Raw genomic sequence first — 16,601 nt, 5'->3', positions numbered from 1 at the left:
GTTAAGAACAAACCCATATTTCTTGACTCACAGTTTCTTTAAAACAGTAGATTGTGCTAGGAAGTATTACTGTTTTGGTAGTTTTTTTAATGCATTTTGATCATAGCTGGGATATATTACCAAAAAATGGAAATCCCTTCAATATAAGGAAGTAACTTTTGTTTTGCTTTCAGAGTGCAGGTAATTCTTTTTTATAAGAATTCTAAAACACAGATGAATTTTGGAAATAGTTAAAGGAAACTTATGTTATATGGAGAAAATGTACTCATAAACCTTAGCAAGTAGTAGTTTACTGCTGCCCATAATATTTATTAACATTAATCAGAAAAATTAGGCATTGAGGAGGATTAGTTCTGTCTTGAATGAGATGATTTAGCAAGGTTGTCCAATGATTATCATTTAAGGTTTCAGAAATTAAATAGATTTTCTAAATCAATTTAGTAAAATTAATTTTTCTCTGTGTGGATTGTCTTTCCTCCATTTGCTCAACAAGTTAAATTAAAATTCATCATAGTTTCTGAGTAGAAAAAGTACTCTCCATTCATACAGTGAATGTTCAGTTGTGTTCTTTTGAGGAAAATACAAGATGTTTGGCCTTATCAGTTTAGATGTATCAAGGAGAAGAATTTTTGTTTCTTTGTACACAGTGTTCCTTGAGCTGAAGTAACTAAGAACATTAATTATAGTACTGTAAAACTGAGTTAGAAATGGGTTTCCCATGTTACACATGGGTTTGTAACATTTTTGTTTTCATCTCTTATGCATTTGATACCCTAATGCATACAGACTACCTGAGTGACTGTGTTTGACAGGTGTGAGGAGAGTGGTTGTGTGTGTGTGTGTGTGTGTGTGTGTGTGTGTATAGGGGTGGGGGTGGTGGGGTAGATATTAAGGCACTCAAGTTTTAGTAAGATAAGCCTTTGAGATTATCTAGTCTAATTTCCTGACACACTCTCCCTCTCTCTCTCTCTCTCTCTCTCTCTATATATATATGGGGAAAATGAGGTTTGGGAGGTTGGGTCCCTTTCCCCAAGGCCACAGCTGACAGCTCGTTACTAACAGAGCTGAGCTATGTCTTAGTCTCACCTTCCACTACTCCATCACTCTAAACAATGGATCTCAACTTGAGAGCAGTTTTGCCCCTCAGGGAATGTTTGGCAATGCTTGGAAATGTTTTTGGTTTCAAATGTCAATAGTGCTGAGCTTGAGCAATCCTGAAACATGAAGCACATCACAAACCGTTATTAACCAAGGAAAGAACAGTTAACCATTTACTTCTGCTATGAGCTTGATCAGAATCCAATGACTAATCTTTAATCCTTTTTATGTCATATATATATATATATATTTTTTTTCCCCCTTATTTAAGAAGAAAGTATTTGTCTCTGGGCCATTTTCTCATAAGTAGGTATTCCCAAGGAGAGTTCCTGAAATGTCAGTTGCAAAGATAAATTCATTATAATTTCACCATCTCACAAAGATGAATTTTTCCTGTGCTTGTTATAAACCTAAGTAGTAAGTCTAGTTGGTTTTGTCAGAGCCTAAGCGTTCGTACCAGAACAAAATCACAACTGCAAAGGGGCTACTTAGGTAGCAAATAAGTCATGACATCAGACTGGGCCATGCTGACATTTGCTTCGTGTTTGCATTTAGAATATAAAGATTTGCTTTAAATCTATTTTCTAGATGTTGTAGTTAGGCCAACATAACTACTTTTTAAAATAATTACTACTAATGATAGCTTTAATTTATTTAGTGTAACTACTCTTTTAAGCACTTTATTTCCATTACCTCCTTACCCTTAGAATCCACTGAAGGTTATACCATCCATTTTACAATGATGAGACTGAGGCTCAGGGAGGGAGCTCCCCAACCGCACCCAATTGATACTCAAACCTACATCCATCTGTGATTAGGATCTCTTCTTTTTAAAGGTACAGTAATAATAGATCAAATTTATTTTTCTTTTTTAAGAAAAGACTTATTTATTTTAGAGAGAAAGAGAGCACGCATGTGCACATGAGCAGGGAGGGAGGGAGAGGGAGAGAGAAGAGGCAGACTCCCCGCTGAGGGAGGAGCCCAGTGTGGGACTCAATCCCAGGACCCTGAGATCGGGACCTGAGCCCAAATCAGAAGTCATCATTTAACTGACTGAGCCACCCAGGTACCCCTCAAATTTATTTTTCTTACAATTTTTCCTTAACCTTCCCGTAACTGACAAAATACAAATAAAGCTGGCTTTGTGTTACAACTCAGACGTTGTCCTAGAGAATAGACATTGTGTTTGTAAAGAAATTCTGGATATTGTGGGACAATAGTTCCTATTACTAAAATAGAGGGAAGAAAACATTTTCTGTAATGCTGCAATAAGATTCATATATGGACACTCAGATTTATGTGGCTGAGGTGTGTGAGTAGACACAAGTTAGTTTAATAAAAGATGGTGGCTTCCCACCTAGTCTGTCAAGTAGTGACTAAGGTCCACAGAAAATCTTTTCTTTGTCTTACTTTTCCGTATTTCTCTATCCTACTTTGTCAGTGAGAGGCACGTATGTGTGATGTTGCCACTATTAATTCTTTCAATGCATAAAAGTAGGGAAAACCCCAGTAGGAGGAGAAATTTAAAAATCACCATATACTGATTGTTTTAGAAGTGTATCTTTCAGGGATGCCTGGGTGGCTCAGTCATTAAGTGTCTGCCTTCGGCTCAGGGTGTGATCCCAGAGTCCTGGCATCGAGCCCCACATCAGGCTCCCTGCTCTGTAGCCTGCTTCTTCTTCTCCCACTCCCCGTGCTTGTGTTCCCTCTCTCACTGGCTGTCTCTCTCCCTGTCAAATAAATAAATAAAATCTTTAAAATAAAAAAAAGAAGTGTATCTTTCAGATTTATTTTTGTTTCCGTCATTGCTTTAACAGAACATCCATTCATACATCATTTATGCATTTGTACCTTCATTCACTTATCCATTTATTTGTTTATCTGCCAAAAATTCAAAGACAAATACAATATTATGTCCTTAAAAAATTTACAGTTCTAGGGAAACAGATAAATAAGTACATGAATATTACCTTTGATTGTAGCATTAACTTTCTGTGGAATTGAGGAGAAGCCTCATGGAGTTCATGAGAAATAGCTGTGAAATTATGTAAAGGTTGCTGTGGGAGTTTTCAAGCCTAGGGTTTCTTCTGAACTTTCCTAGTTAGCTGATAGAGATCTGGAGTAAAATCAGTTTTGATAAATATATTCCCCATTGTTTCTCCAGTTAGATAGTGTTATAACTTTCTATGGGCCTATAGTTCCCAATTCAGTAAGGCCACAGGAGAAGACTGATGACAGTGACTTAACCAGGGAAGTTCTCTTTTCTCCCCATCACCAAAAGCTTGCATGAGGCCAGTCATGGTCCTGGCTGCTTTTGCCATTCTTGGTGCGGCTTTCATCTGAATCACAACTTCGTGATCTCAAGATCAGTTCGCGCTTCTCCATCTCCAGCTTCCTATCCTTGTTCAAGGAAGGATAAAGAAAGAAGTGAAATGGAGAGGCATCCATATAAGGAAGACAAAACTTTTCAAAAATGCTTATCAGGCCTCCCTTCTGTTTTACTGCCAAAACTGCACCACATAGCTAAGTGTATCTGTAATGGGAGTCTTGGTAACATAAGCTTTTTTTTTTTTTTTAACTATAGGGAGGAAACAGAGAAATAATGCAGGTAGGTAAATAGCAGACTTGACAGGTAAGACCTAAATATATAAAATAAAATTGGAATCCACACATACAAAAAAATCAGCTTTCATTGATATGTGTTGAGTGCCGTAAGATATTGTGAGCTTGCCAAGAAATTATGAAAACTTCAAAACTGAATTTTCTCCTCTTTTTTTCTTATGCTCCCCTTGCTTGTTATGGGATATGAAGTGGTAAGATAATGAAGATGCTTGTGCACGTGTGTGTGTGTGTGTGTGTGTGTGTGTGTGTATGTAAGCCAGGGTGGCAATGTACCCTTTGAACTAAGACGGAGACTTGGATAACTTTGCTTCCATCATGCTGGTAGGTCCTGTCTGCCAACAAAGCATTTGTGAGCCAGACTTGGTAACAGGCACAAAGAAGGATCCTACTCCACTTTCTTACCCTAAGAGAAGAGAAGTTGTGTGGGAAAATGAGCCTTCACTTGACAAAGCTTCAAATGAGAAGATGCTTTACATGTATAGTTAGATTTTACCAATCTACTAGTAGTTTATGAACTTGAGAGTAAAACCTGATGTGGGGAAACAAAAATCTGATTGGTGAGGGTTCAAAAGAGAGGGAAGCATATGAGATGGAGACAGAAATGGACAATTCTTTCGGACTTTACTCTAAGAGTAGTTACTATGTGTCAGGGGTAGAGTGGTGTACGGTCTTGGGAAATAATAAAAGTGTTTCCAACTTGACAGACTGCAGGGGTGGCAGCATCATTATTTAAAATTGAGAAGGTTTGGAAGAAAGAAGAGACTTGCTGTTTGGGAATTACTGAGGCATTTAATGGTTCCTAGTGCCCATTCTCATTAGACTATTAGACATCCAGATCTCAAGCTTGATAAACTGTTATGGGCTGACCATATGTATTTGGGAATTATATGTATATTAGTGTGTTTTTTAGGGCTACCATAACAAATTAGCACAAATTTGGTGACAAATTAGCACAAATTTGGTGACTTAAAACAATAGATTTTATTATCTCGCAGTTCTGGATGATGAAAGTCCAAAACCAAGGTATCAGCAAAGCCATTCTCTCTCTAGAGGCTTTAGGGGAGGGTCCTTCCTTGCCTCTTTCTAGATTCTGGTGGTTGCCAACAATCCTCGGCTTGTAGACGTATCACTTCAATCTCTGCCAATGTCTTCTCAAGGAATTGCCCCTGGGTGCCTGTATCTAAATTTACCTCTCTTTGTAAGGACACCAGTCATTCATTGGACTAGGGCTCACCCTCATTCACTCGACCTCATTTTAGGTTGATTACATCTGCAAAGACCCCGTTTCCAAATAAGGTCACATTCACAGGGGTTGGGGGAGAGGACTTCAACATATCTTTTCAGAAAACACAATTCACCCCACAATGATACGTGTGGCAAAAGAAGCCACAAAAACAGATGTGATCACCCAGACCGAGGATGTAGAGTGAGAATAGGACCAGTAATAATCCCTTGGAAGTATTCCACCTTAAAAGGAGAGTAAGCTAATAAAGGGGGGGGGGGGGTGTTTAAAGACATGGTATAGTCAACAGGACAGAAAAAGTAATCGAGAAAAGTTTCATTTTGGCAAATGTATTGTAAAGAAGATTTGATAACAGTTAAAACTCTTTAAAGATTTCAAGTAGCACAAGTACTAGGAATAGACCACTGTAACTCTTGCTAAATATGGAGAGGAACAAGTTTGGGAACAGGTGAATAATTTGGGATACTACAGCAATCCAGACAGATTATGATGGCTGCCTGAACCAGGATGTGGCAGTGGGAAGGAGAGGACTGGGCATATTACTGAAGTAAAGTCAAAAGGAACTGGTACTGGATTGGATATAGAATAGAAAGACTCAAAGATGACTTCCAGGGTTTTTCTTTAGCAAACTGTAAGACTGAGTTGACATTATTGAGATAAACAATGCAGGAAGTCCATGGAGAAGATGATTTCAGTTTTAAATATGTTGATGACATATCTGTCATATTTTCTAGTGGCAGGATTTATCTAGTGTGCTAATGCATGTAAGTGTCAGAGACTCAAAAGATTATTGAATCCAAACATAGCTATTTGGAAGTTATCTGAAAAGGAAGGTGATAATTCAAACCATGAGAATGGGTGACATTATCCAGACAGATAGTTGATTTCCATGGGAATATACCTGATGTACACAGTGGGATGGGAGAGAAAAGAAGCACCACCAAAGAGATTGGGGAGAGCCAGCAAGAAAGGTCAAGAAGAAGACCAGGAGAGTGTTGTGCTAACGGAGAGGAGTCTCCATGTCCCCAGGGCTGTGAACAGTGGCATCAATGGCTGCAATAACAAGTAGAGTGAGAGCTTAGAGGAGTATATAAACTTTAGAAAAACCAAAATGTGCATTTGTGTGAGTCCATGTGGGCACATGTATGTGTGTATGTGCAAGCATCTGTGTTTGCAGAGAGTCATTTTGGTGCATTAAAGGGAATATATGGCAAATTAAATTGGGTTTTTGGCTGGAAAGAAATCTTTCAGTCACCTGACCATGAAATGGAGGGGGGAATGGTACCTACAAATGAAAATGAGTGAATTTCCCAGGGTGACAGGGAAATAACATGGACGTAAGTGAAATGGACTAAAGCCGTGACAATGTTTAAAATCCAATGGGGAATTTCAGACAGAAGGGACAGTTCAGAGGAAAAGGAGAGAGAATGGTGATTGAGCACATCTTCCCCCAAAAAAGTTGGGGAAAGAAACCCGAGCTCAGAGGGTTAGTTCCCATTTTACAGGAGAATGGTCACCTCTCTGTTGCATTGGGAAGTAAGGGGGAGAGGATGTTAAGTTGAAGTAGATGGCAGATAAGTTATTCAGCCAAGAATTATCATCCAAATTAAGGAGGGAGGAAGAGTAAAATGACTTGGAGACGTTAACTCTAACTTTCAGATGCTATGTTCATGCTATTAATAAGGAACACGTTGATTGTCTTTCTTCTGCCCTTGCGTCTTTCTTTGGGCATTCAGTGTTGGTAATGTCAACCAGAGAAGCTCTCTTTTATGTGGTCTGCCATCGCCCCTTTATCAGAGCGCTTCCTGACAGCTGTGTCCTGTCACTGGAAAGTACTCCCTCCCTCCATCACCCCAGTGGCCAGTGAACTCTCCCTGGGGGGCTCTGGAGATTCAGCTCCCAATTCCTGCCACATGACTGAAATCCAAGGTTTTGACATACAGTTTTTGTATCATGATTTGCTTATTCAAATATTGTACTAAGTATCCTTTCTTTTCTTGGCAATCTAATAAAAATAACATTAGACCAATGATAGGTCCTGTTGTTCCTGTGATCAGTAGTATAATCTCTCTTTAAATCTTGCGGACAGTTACTTTATTCGTTTTTTATTTTTCTTCACTATTTTAGTTTTTTCTATTACTAATACAAGTTATACCTCTTGCTATTAAACGTTAAATGCTTGTGGATGAAAGGGTGAGTATTTTCTTCCTTTTTCACTCAAAGTACATGGTTTCAAATCAGTTGGGTAGAAAGCTTTGTACGACGGTATTTAGTAGGGAACATTAGAGTGATTTCATTTTGGTTCACTCAGTTGTGATCCAAAGAGAGTGTTGTGGTATTGGTTCTGATAAAACGTCACAACCAATGGGAATCTTTTTTGAGTTAGTGTGGAGTGGCCTTAATGCTGGAAATAATCCTGTTGGCCAGGACCCCAGAGCTATACAGATGAGAAAAGGATGCAGGAAATTCTGTTGTTTACACATGTGTCTGTAACACTGAGCCGCTAGAGCAGCCCAGCAAGCCCAGAGGGTAAGATGCCTAATAACCTTGTGGTTTTCTATTTAATTATTATATTTTCCTGCTGGAGCAGAGCATGTGGTATTCTCGGAGCTAAGAAAAAGACAGTTGCTTATAAGATGCAGAACAAAACTACTGTAGGTCTGGGAAACAGAGGGATTTGGACTTTCTTCTTAAAGTGGACTTGATTCCTTCCCTCTTTCTTCCATTTTCCACTGTTGGTATTATTTATCCTGACAGCTTGCCATACTTTTCCTGTTTTTAAAAAATAACTATACTAAGCAAAACTCAGGTAAGAATTTCAACTCTAAATTTAGACATTCATAGATTATGTTGATATTAAAACTTTGTTTTATAGTTCCAAACAAATATGAGTTAGTCAATGTGTTTGAAGTAATCTATATTCTTAGAGTTTTAAAAAATATAAAACTGTTATGCACACCCTCATATTTATGTCTCATGCATTCAGAGTTATTTTCATTTTGATGGATAGTCCTCATGCTGAATTCCTGTTATTGTTAACAGAAAAGTATACTTCAAACTTAGAACTAATATTGATTTCCTTATATAAGTTACCTGGGTAGTATGGAGGAAATAATAACATAAAATCAAATAATAAAATCTTGTACATAATAAAAAAGAAATGGATCTTTATATGGAAAGTAATTATTGAACTCAAGGGAGAAAAGGATCTCTGGAAACCATTGGGAAATAAATGCTCATGTTTTGCACAAAGATAAATTATAAAATGAATGTTGAGTGGGTAAGTCTATTGAATAGAAATGTAATGAAGATACTATTTAAAAACAGACACATGTAAGTAACATATGCAGTTGAAATATGCAATGATATCTCTTGATATTCTCATATCAACACGAGTTTTCTGTTTTCTGAAATCATGTGAATACACTTTTGCTAATACTTTTGTAGAATGGGGATTGTTACAACTGTTGATTAAATGCCTTGCTTTTAGTCTTTTTTTGTTGGATATCCTTGGATATACATTAAATATTCCTGAATTCTGACTTTTATCCACATTTTCACATAAGCATTAGATTAAAAAGGAATCTTAAGGAGCTAGAGATACAATATCTGTGTAATTTTTCTGTGATTTTGCAATATTGATTTAAGGTATCAATAAATCTATTTGCATGACATTTAGAAAAATGCTTTATGTGAATTGCTTTTTTTCCCCCAAACTCTAAAAAATAGTTTTCTTGTAAAATGACAGATCATATAATGTTCTCTCTTTTGCATTCTTCATGTTTTTATTGGATTCAGTAATTGCTTGATCACTGGGATATAGCTTCCTGGTGCCTTGCTACGGTTGTGGCCTGGAAATTTATGAGGGTTTCCTCTAATTATTAGAGCCACAAATATAATGACAGTGATTCTTTAAAAATAAAATGATATAAGGACAACTTCTATTTGAAGAAGTACCATTTCTCCTGAGCTGATACTGCAAGGTTAATTGAATTTTTCTATAATGGCAAAACCTTCAAAAATCCTCTTTTTAGCAAGATTTTAGAGAAGCCTTGAAAGAAAAGTCCAGCTTCCTGAGCTGAGTCTTGAAAAATCAGTGGAGTTTCGATAGTTGTTGAAAAACAATAAGACCATTCTACTTTGTAATAGTTGTTGAAGCAAAGAGTTTTGAGGCATGAGTTAATATGAAGCAGGGAAGGTTAGAGATGAGCCTCATTGGAGAATAAAAGAAATGCACCATTGTGAGTAGCATACGTTGTGCTCAGGAGTGGGACAAAGTCGTGAAGAACAGAGAACACTATATACTCCGAATACACAGAGTAATTTTGTCCCTATATATTGTACAATGGGGGCAATTGCAAGTTTCTGAAGAGATGGGGAGTATTTATTCCTCTTTGCTTTGTCATCATCATCTTCATTATAATCATCGCCACACTACCAGCAAATAATAGAATTTCCTATGTGTAAGGTAATTTACGTACACATCTACAATGTTGATAGTTGTATAATAGAATGAATTTCATTTTACATATCTTCATTTTATACATGAAGAAATTTGCTCTTCAGAAATGTTAAATTATTTCTCTAAAGCCACAGATATAGTAAGTTCTGGAGCAACGATTCCAAATACTGTCTTTCTGGCTCCAGAGCTATTTCCACTCTGCTCCACTGGTATTTTAGGAATGTGAGTCTGGCAGAAGTTAAGCAGAATGGTTTGGGATGGCTTTGGGGTAATAGAGTGCAGGGAAGAGGCAGTGAGACAATATTGTAAATCTGAGCTGATCCCAGTTCTCTCAGGTGGTCCACTCTTACTTTTGGGAATAGAAAGAAGAAATTGATACTGAAAATAAGCAGTTTTTATATTTAAATTGGCTGTTCTCATATTCAACTCTTATGCTTTCCTCTCTTTTATTTTCTTGAACGTTGTATTCAAAGATGCCTTTTGATTTCTCAGAGGAAAATTAATCACTGATTTTCACCAAATATCACGTATTCAAAAAAGAAATGCATGTGATTACTGGAAATTATATTGGGAACACATTGGCATTCTTTTGTTTCTTTTTGATATGTGACATGAATGAATGCTTATTGACCACACCTTCTTAAAATGATGGAAAGACTCAACTATTATCAAAGCAAAGTATCATGTAAGTTCTATTTGAATGGGTGAAGAGGATATATGAAATTTATGTTGCTAATAGATAATGTAAAGCACGGTATGTCTGTAGTAAAAAAAAAACAACCCATTTAACATTTTTACCTATATATCTAAACCTTAAACATATTTTACTTTTTCTCTAAATAGAATGTTTTATAAAAATATATATATTATAATTATATACATATATATAAATAGTGTTCATACTATCATTTTAGAACTGTGCTGTCTACTCTTTTACAAGTTTATTGTCATTTAAGTAGGTTTACTAGAGTAATGCCTTTTTGCTGTATGCCCAAACAGATGAAGATAGTTGAAATGTAAAGATTCATTCTTTTAAATTTATCATTACTAAAATAATAAGTACATTTGTCAGTTCAAATACTTTCATCACTGACCTCAAGACATTTCATTTTAATTAAACAGGTCTAGGCTGTATTCCAAGATTATATCTTATAGAGGGCCTTTTGCATACTCAATGCCTGGTCCTCAGTGTTTGGTCCTCAGCGCCCTTGATCAACTGTAGATGCACAATTGTTATCAAGTGTTGTAAAAAGGAAAACTGGGTATCTTATTGGAGGAAAGCAGTCTATCAACGAAAAGATGGGCTGTGCTCAGTGCCATTCCATTAAAGTCATAGCTTTGCGGATTACTAACATTTTCATATAAGTAAATACCTGGCTGATTTATATATGATGATATTTCCTAGGAGTTGCTGTGATATGTAGAAAAGATAAAAAGATAATTGATGTTAAAAACTGATAGAAGCATTTTTTTTTGTTTTTGGTAGCTGAAGACAGAAATACCCTTTAGAGTAAAAAACATGTTCACTGCAGAGCTTACAAATGTTATCTTATAATCCTCATCTTCAATGTGTAGAATTAAGCCCCCCCCCAAAAAAAAAAAGATAGAAGTGCTGGAGCACTGCCACATCAGAGGCAGGCCCACCAGAGCAGAATGAGGAGGAGCACTTAGTGAGGTAGGAGGGGAACCAGGAGAGAGGAGTCTTTCAGAAGTAAGTAAAAGAGTCATTCTGGAAAGATGAAATGACCAGTTATATAAAATGCTGCTGATTGGTCAAGGGAAATAGGCCTTACCTGTTAATTAGATTTGGCAATAAAGAAGTCATTAATTTTCTGTTTTTGTAGAGATCTAGGCTTGAAAACTAATAGAGTAGTGAGTTCAAGAGAGAATGAGATGAGTGAAAATATCTTCTAAAGATTTTTACTAAAAAAAAAAAAATATCCTAGAGAAATGTGATGGCCCCTGGCTGGGGATCAAGATGATTTTTGTTTTTCAGGTCAAAGATATTATAGCATGCCCATTTGCTAATGAGAATGATTTAGGAGGGAGGTTTAATATGATTAGGTAGGGAAGAGAGGACTATATTTGCAGGAGCAAAATCTTTAAGTCAGTTAGAGGGGATTCAGATGAAACATACAAATGGGACGTTTGACCTTATGGGCACGGATAAGAATGGGAAAGTGAATTGATAGGGGAAATGTAGTAGGGTTGGCTTGGCAGTACTAAGGGCTTGTGTGATATTCAGAGTCAAGAATTGATATGAGACCTGAAAGTGAACAATGTTTTCTCTAAGTATTAGCAGGTGCTCTGGTGCATTTATAGAGCAGGCATATAGTTGGATGCCAACCAGAATTGGAGTTTTCTAGCAAGTGAGGTTAAGAGAATGCCATTCTAGCTGAGGGTAATTTGTTAATAATGGAGCTTGGAAAAGGGAGGGCAGTGTCGATATGAAGTAGGTGATAAATAGTTAGAAGGTAATGGGTTCGATTAATAGGAAGTCCAAGTTGGGTCAAAGAAGACAGTTTTGGGGACAATGGGAGGAGGTAATCAGAAAGGTGCTTAACATTGAAATGGGAAGAAATGCTAGTATGGTAATACTGTCTAAGGTATATACCAGCCAGTAGGTGGGTGAGGTAAAACTATTGGAATTAATAGGAGAGATGAGAATATTTGTAAGGATACTGCATGTGAAAATATTTTGGACATTGAATTAGGTTTTCATCCCTGAAAACATTCCATTACCTAACCAATTAGTACTACAACTGGTTTAACTAGGTACATTTTATTTTTTAATAATTTTTTAAAATTTATTAAAATGTGAAAAACAATCCTGTTAAAAAATACATGGAAAAACATGATATTTTATATATGGACTTTATTATGGTAAAAAGATAAATATCCACAAGTGGAAGCTAATTTTAATGCCCATTCCCATGCTGAGACTCTAATTTTGTTAATGATTTCATCCACTGACCTTGCTATTTTTTTTTAACATATCCATCACCTCGTGTAGTTACCTATTTTAAAATTTTTAACTGACATATAGTTGACATATAATATTAAATTAGGTTCAGATACACAACATATGGCTTCAACAGTTCTATACCTTTTGAAATGCTCACCATGATAAGTGTATTACAGTATTATTGACTATATCCCCTGCTGTCCTTGCTATCTTTAATGATGTTTTGCTTGGTTTTAGATTACATTATAGAAGAATCTTCAGGGAAAGATAAGATATAGACATAGAATTTTTCACATCTAATAAATTGTAAGCTCATAATTTTTCTAGATGTTTATTATTTTGCCAATGTTTTGGATAAAATTAAATTGTATTTGTTAATGATGTTCATAAACCATGAATCAATAATATTATTCTTGGGCTTTAGTTAATAATAAAACTGATATTTTAAAACTATATATCTTTTAGTATTTAATAATTATTTTTGTCTAAAAGCCCATGCTGTCTAAACAGCTTCAAAATAAATAGGGTTTCTTTTAAAGCTTAGATGAGAATGTTGAACAGTCGTATCCAGTGTTTTGAATGATGTCCGTTTTACTTTGATGTGACTATTGCAGCATCTCCAAGTGACAGAGAATGAAAATATCCTGTTCATTTATATTTGATTGGTAGCCATGACTCTAATGTGTATATACATTATCAATAGAATGCATTTCAAACATACATTTTTGTAAATAATGTTATTAGCAGTCGTCTTAATTTGAAGCATAGATAGGAAGCCTCGGTAAGATAGAGACAGAACTCTTATGAGAACACCGTGAACATATGTTTGAAAAAATCAAAACAAGGTTTTCTATTTTTGTAAAATTCTCTGTGAATAAGAAAAATTTAAATTTTTTTGGATGTTCTAGAGTAGAGCTGTCCAACAGAAATAGAATTCAAGCAACATTTACAATTTAAAGTTACATTTAAAAAATTAAAAAATAAATGTGACATTGATTTTAATAATATATTTTACTTAACCCAATATCTTTAAAATATTACCATTCTAAAATGTAATCAACATAAAATTAATGAGATAGTCTACATTTTTGTTTTCCGCACTGTGCCTAATTTAGACTTACAATGCATCTCAGTTCATACTACCTTCATTTCAAAAATTCACTAGCATCATCAGGCTTGTGACTCTTCTGTTGGACAGCACAGGCTATAATATTCCAGAATAGAAATCATTACACAGTATTCTCTCAGCAAGGGTAGGTCATGTTGAAGGCATTATGTTTATCTCCCTGTAAATGAAGATATGTGTTTGAGTGACCTTCCTAAGGAATAGATTTACCCCAGGTTTTCTGATTCTGAATCCAGTGTTCTCTGGGTTTCACTCTACCCTTCTGATGATGGTTATGTTGATGTACTTATGTTATATTGATTCTGAGCAGTACGTAAAATATGGGGACCTCTGGAAATTATTGGTACAAGTATGTTCTCCCCTTGCTATCATTTAAGAAAATCTAATTGGTGTGAAAAGTAAGCAGTAATGAAAATAATCAACCCAATTCTAGGATTCCACACATTTCTTAGTTTTTTTTTTTTTTTTCTGTTTTTATAAATTAAATGAAAAATCCAAACCTGGTAGAGCAGAGAAATAGAAAAAAGTAAAAATAGAGGTTCACAGGAAGATTTAAAACTGTAGCATTATAGGGATTATTTGAGAAACGGTTGAAAGGAAATATTTGTATAACTGGGAGGGTAAATAAAAACATAGCAACTTTTCAGAAATGTAAGAGTTTAATTAATCTGGTATTCAGCTTTTTGCTGTTCTCGTTACACATGTCTTACTTTTTCTGTTTTAGGGACTGGAAAGCCAGATCTCTTGAGAAACGTAAACTCTGGCTATTCACTTCCTGTTGTTTTGACATTTTTAATCCAATCTCTGGTCTTTACTGAGGGAGTGCTATGCCTACAATACAAAGAGATGAAAACTGATTTCAGATCCATTAACAATTTGCTAGGAACTTTGCTTTATAGTTAAATTGCTTTTCTCTTTAGTGTTACCTTCTCTCATGCCAAAGGACAAAACCCAAAAATATCAACACTTAAAAAGATGATCAGTGGGGTGCCTGGGTGACTCAGTCAGTTAAGCATCTGCCTTCGGCTCAGGTCATGATCCCAGGGTGCTGGGGATCCAGTCCTGCATGGGCTCCCTGCTCAGCAGGGAGTCTGCTTCTCCCTCTCCCTCTGCTTCTCCCCACTGTTCCTGCTCGCTCTCTCTCTCTCTCTCTCTCAAAAGATAAATAAATAAATAAATAAATAAATAAATAAATAAATAAATAAATTTTTAAAAAGATTTTTATTTATTTGAAAGAGAGAGAGAGAGCACAATCTGGGGAAGGAGCAGAGGGAAAAGCATACTCCCTGCTGAGCACGGAGCCCGACACAGGACTCCATCCCAGGACCTTGGGATCATGACCCAAGCTGAAAGCAGACGCTTAACTGACTGACCCACCCACATGCCTCCAAAAATAAATAAAATCTTAAAAAAAAAAAAAAAAGATGATTGGAGACTCTATGTCTAAACAGAGTACAAAGACATTTTAGCTGAAATGGAGAATATATGGACAGGAAAAATGTTTCATTAGCATGTGTAGTAACTGATCTTCAGATCAAAATCTAATATAACACCTTTTAATATTTCATGTCTTAAGATTGTAAATGAAATTTTCCCAGTGAAATCAAGATTTTGGATCTCATTATTATAAGAGGTAACCTAAGTATTACATAACCACCAGATTTGTTTTGAGAAGGTATTTTCCTCCAAATAATATATCTGAAAGCTGATTACTTGTTTTATTTTACATTAAAATTGAAAGAATTAGAACAAAATACATGATTGATATCAATTTAATCTAAGGTGAGTCCATAGAAATGTAGCAAGGCTACAAATCTAATGCCAGTAACTAGATAAAAAGTCAACATTTTCTCTAAACATCAACGTATTATCAACTGCTGATCTGATAATTTGTGGTGATATATATGTATATATTACTATTTCTGTTTTTGTCATGTAGTATAAGAACATTCAGTTTTAAGCAATTCCATTGTTTCTCCTTTGCTTTTTTTATATTATTTTATTTCAGTTTTTCTGAATATAAGAATCTTCCTTATCAAGAGAAAATAATTGATTTAGTATCTTTATAGTACCTTACGGGAATGTAGTACTATAAATGACTATGTTTTAATTATATGCAAAATCAATTTTACATATCCCTTTTATATTTTTCCCATTTATGTCACAACAGATACAATATACTTTCTGGAACTTATGCTATTCCTATTCAGAGGTTGATAGCCTTGTGATTTCAAAATAGATTAATCATGTATTTTAAGAAAAACATAATTATGAACCTTGGGTAGGTCCATATTCACTAATAATTTTATTTTCTCAACTTCCTCTGCAATCATATTCATAAAGACTTATAATTCAAGGACTAAATCTGACCTGCAGAAATTTGGAGTATTCAAGGACTTAAATGAGCTCCTGCGGTATTACACTTTGAACACATTGCCATGGGTGGGTGGAGGCAGCTGGTTTCCTGTTTAAAATATTTTTGAGAACTTTTAGAAAGTTCAGTTCATTCTAAGCCCAGAGTTCCTTCATAAAAGAAGAGTTGAACATGTGTAAATATTTATATTTGGAAGATTAATCAGGGATATGTGATTAAACTCCAAAAATTGGGTTAGTTTTTTGTGTTATAGTTTATGCAATTCTATTATATCCAGTTCTTCCAACATGTTCAAAATAATTTGTTTTGATTCTTTCATAACAAAATTTTGGTTGCATTTTAAGATGTGAAAACATCTTGATAATTTGCTACAAGTGAATCTTTGGAGGAAAAAAAAAAACTGAAACTGAAGGACAGCCAATCACAAACAGCCAACTAGGCTTTAAGCTATAGTCAATCATTAATTTCCTTACTTTGCTTCTGCCTTTTTTCTACAGAGGCTTCTCCCTGAGCTCCTATGGGTGAAGAGCTCCAATCCACTTCTAGTTTGGAACTGCCCTGATTGGAATCAAGTTTTGTTCAAATTCTTAAAATGTTTAATATGCCCCAGCTTATCTTTTAAAGTTACATAATTACCACTGCTTGCTTTTGATTATGTGAATTTGAGTTTGTATAACAATTTTTCAGTCAAAGTTAGAGTGACAGGGAGGT

General features: G+C 35.4%; 1 protein-coding gene across 17 annotated transcripts in view; it reads left to right on the top strand.

Annotated features, from left to right (window-relative positions):
• The window catches only part of CCDC102B (coiled-coil domain containing 102B), a 229,234-nt gene that overhangs the window by 75,690 nt on the left and 136,943 nt on the right, over positions 1–16,601 (top strand). For 2 of the 17 annotated variants that reach the window (XM_048218486.2, XM_048218485.2), the window contains exon 1: positions 7,186–7,492. The exons of 14 other annotated variants lie outside the window; for them this stretch is intronic. The gene's annotated coding sequence lies outside the window, so the exon portion shown is untranslated. Of the gene's footprint in view, positions 1–7,184; positions 7,493–16,601 lie in introns of those variants that run through there. One more of the 17 variants, XM_057313338.1, reaches the window with a different exon arrangement.

This window comes from Ursus arctos, unplaced genomic scaffold (assembly GCF_023065955.2).
Source record: "Ursus arctos isolate Adak ecotype North America unplaced genomic scaffold, UrsArc2.0 scaffold_17, whole genome shotgun sequence".
NCBI classification, from domain to species: Eukaryota; Metazoa; Chordata; class Mammalia; order Carnivora; family Ursidae; genus Ursus; species Ursus arctos.
This window is presented reverse-complemented; position numbering and strand designations above follow the sequence as displayed.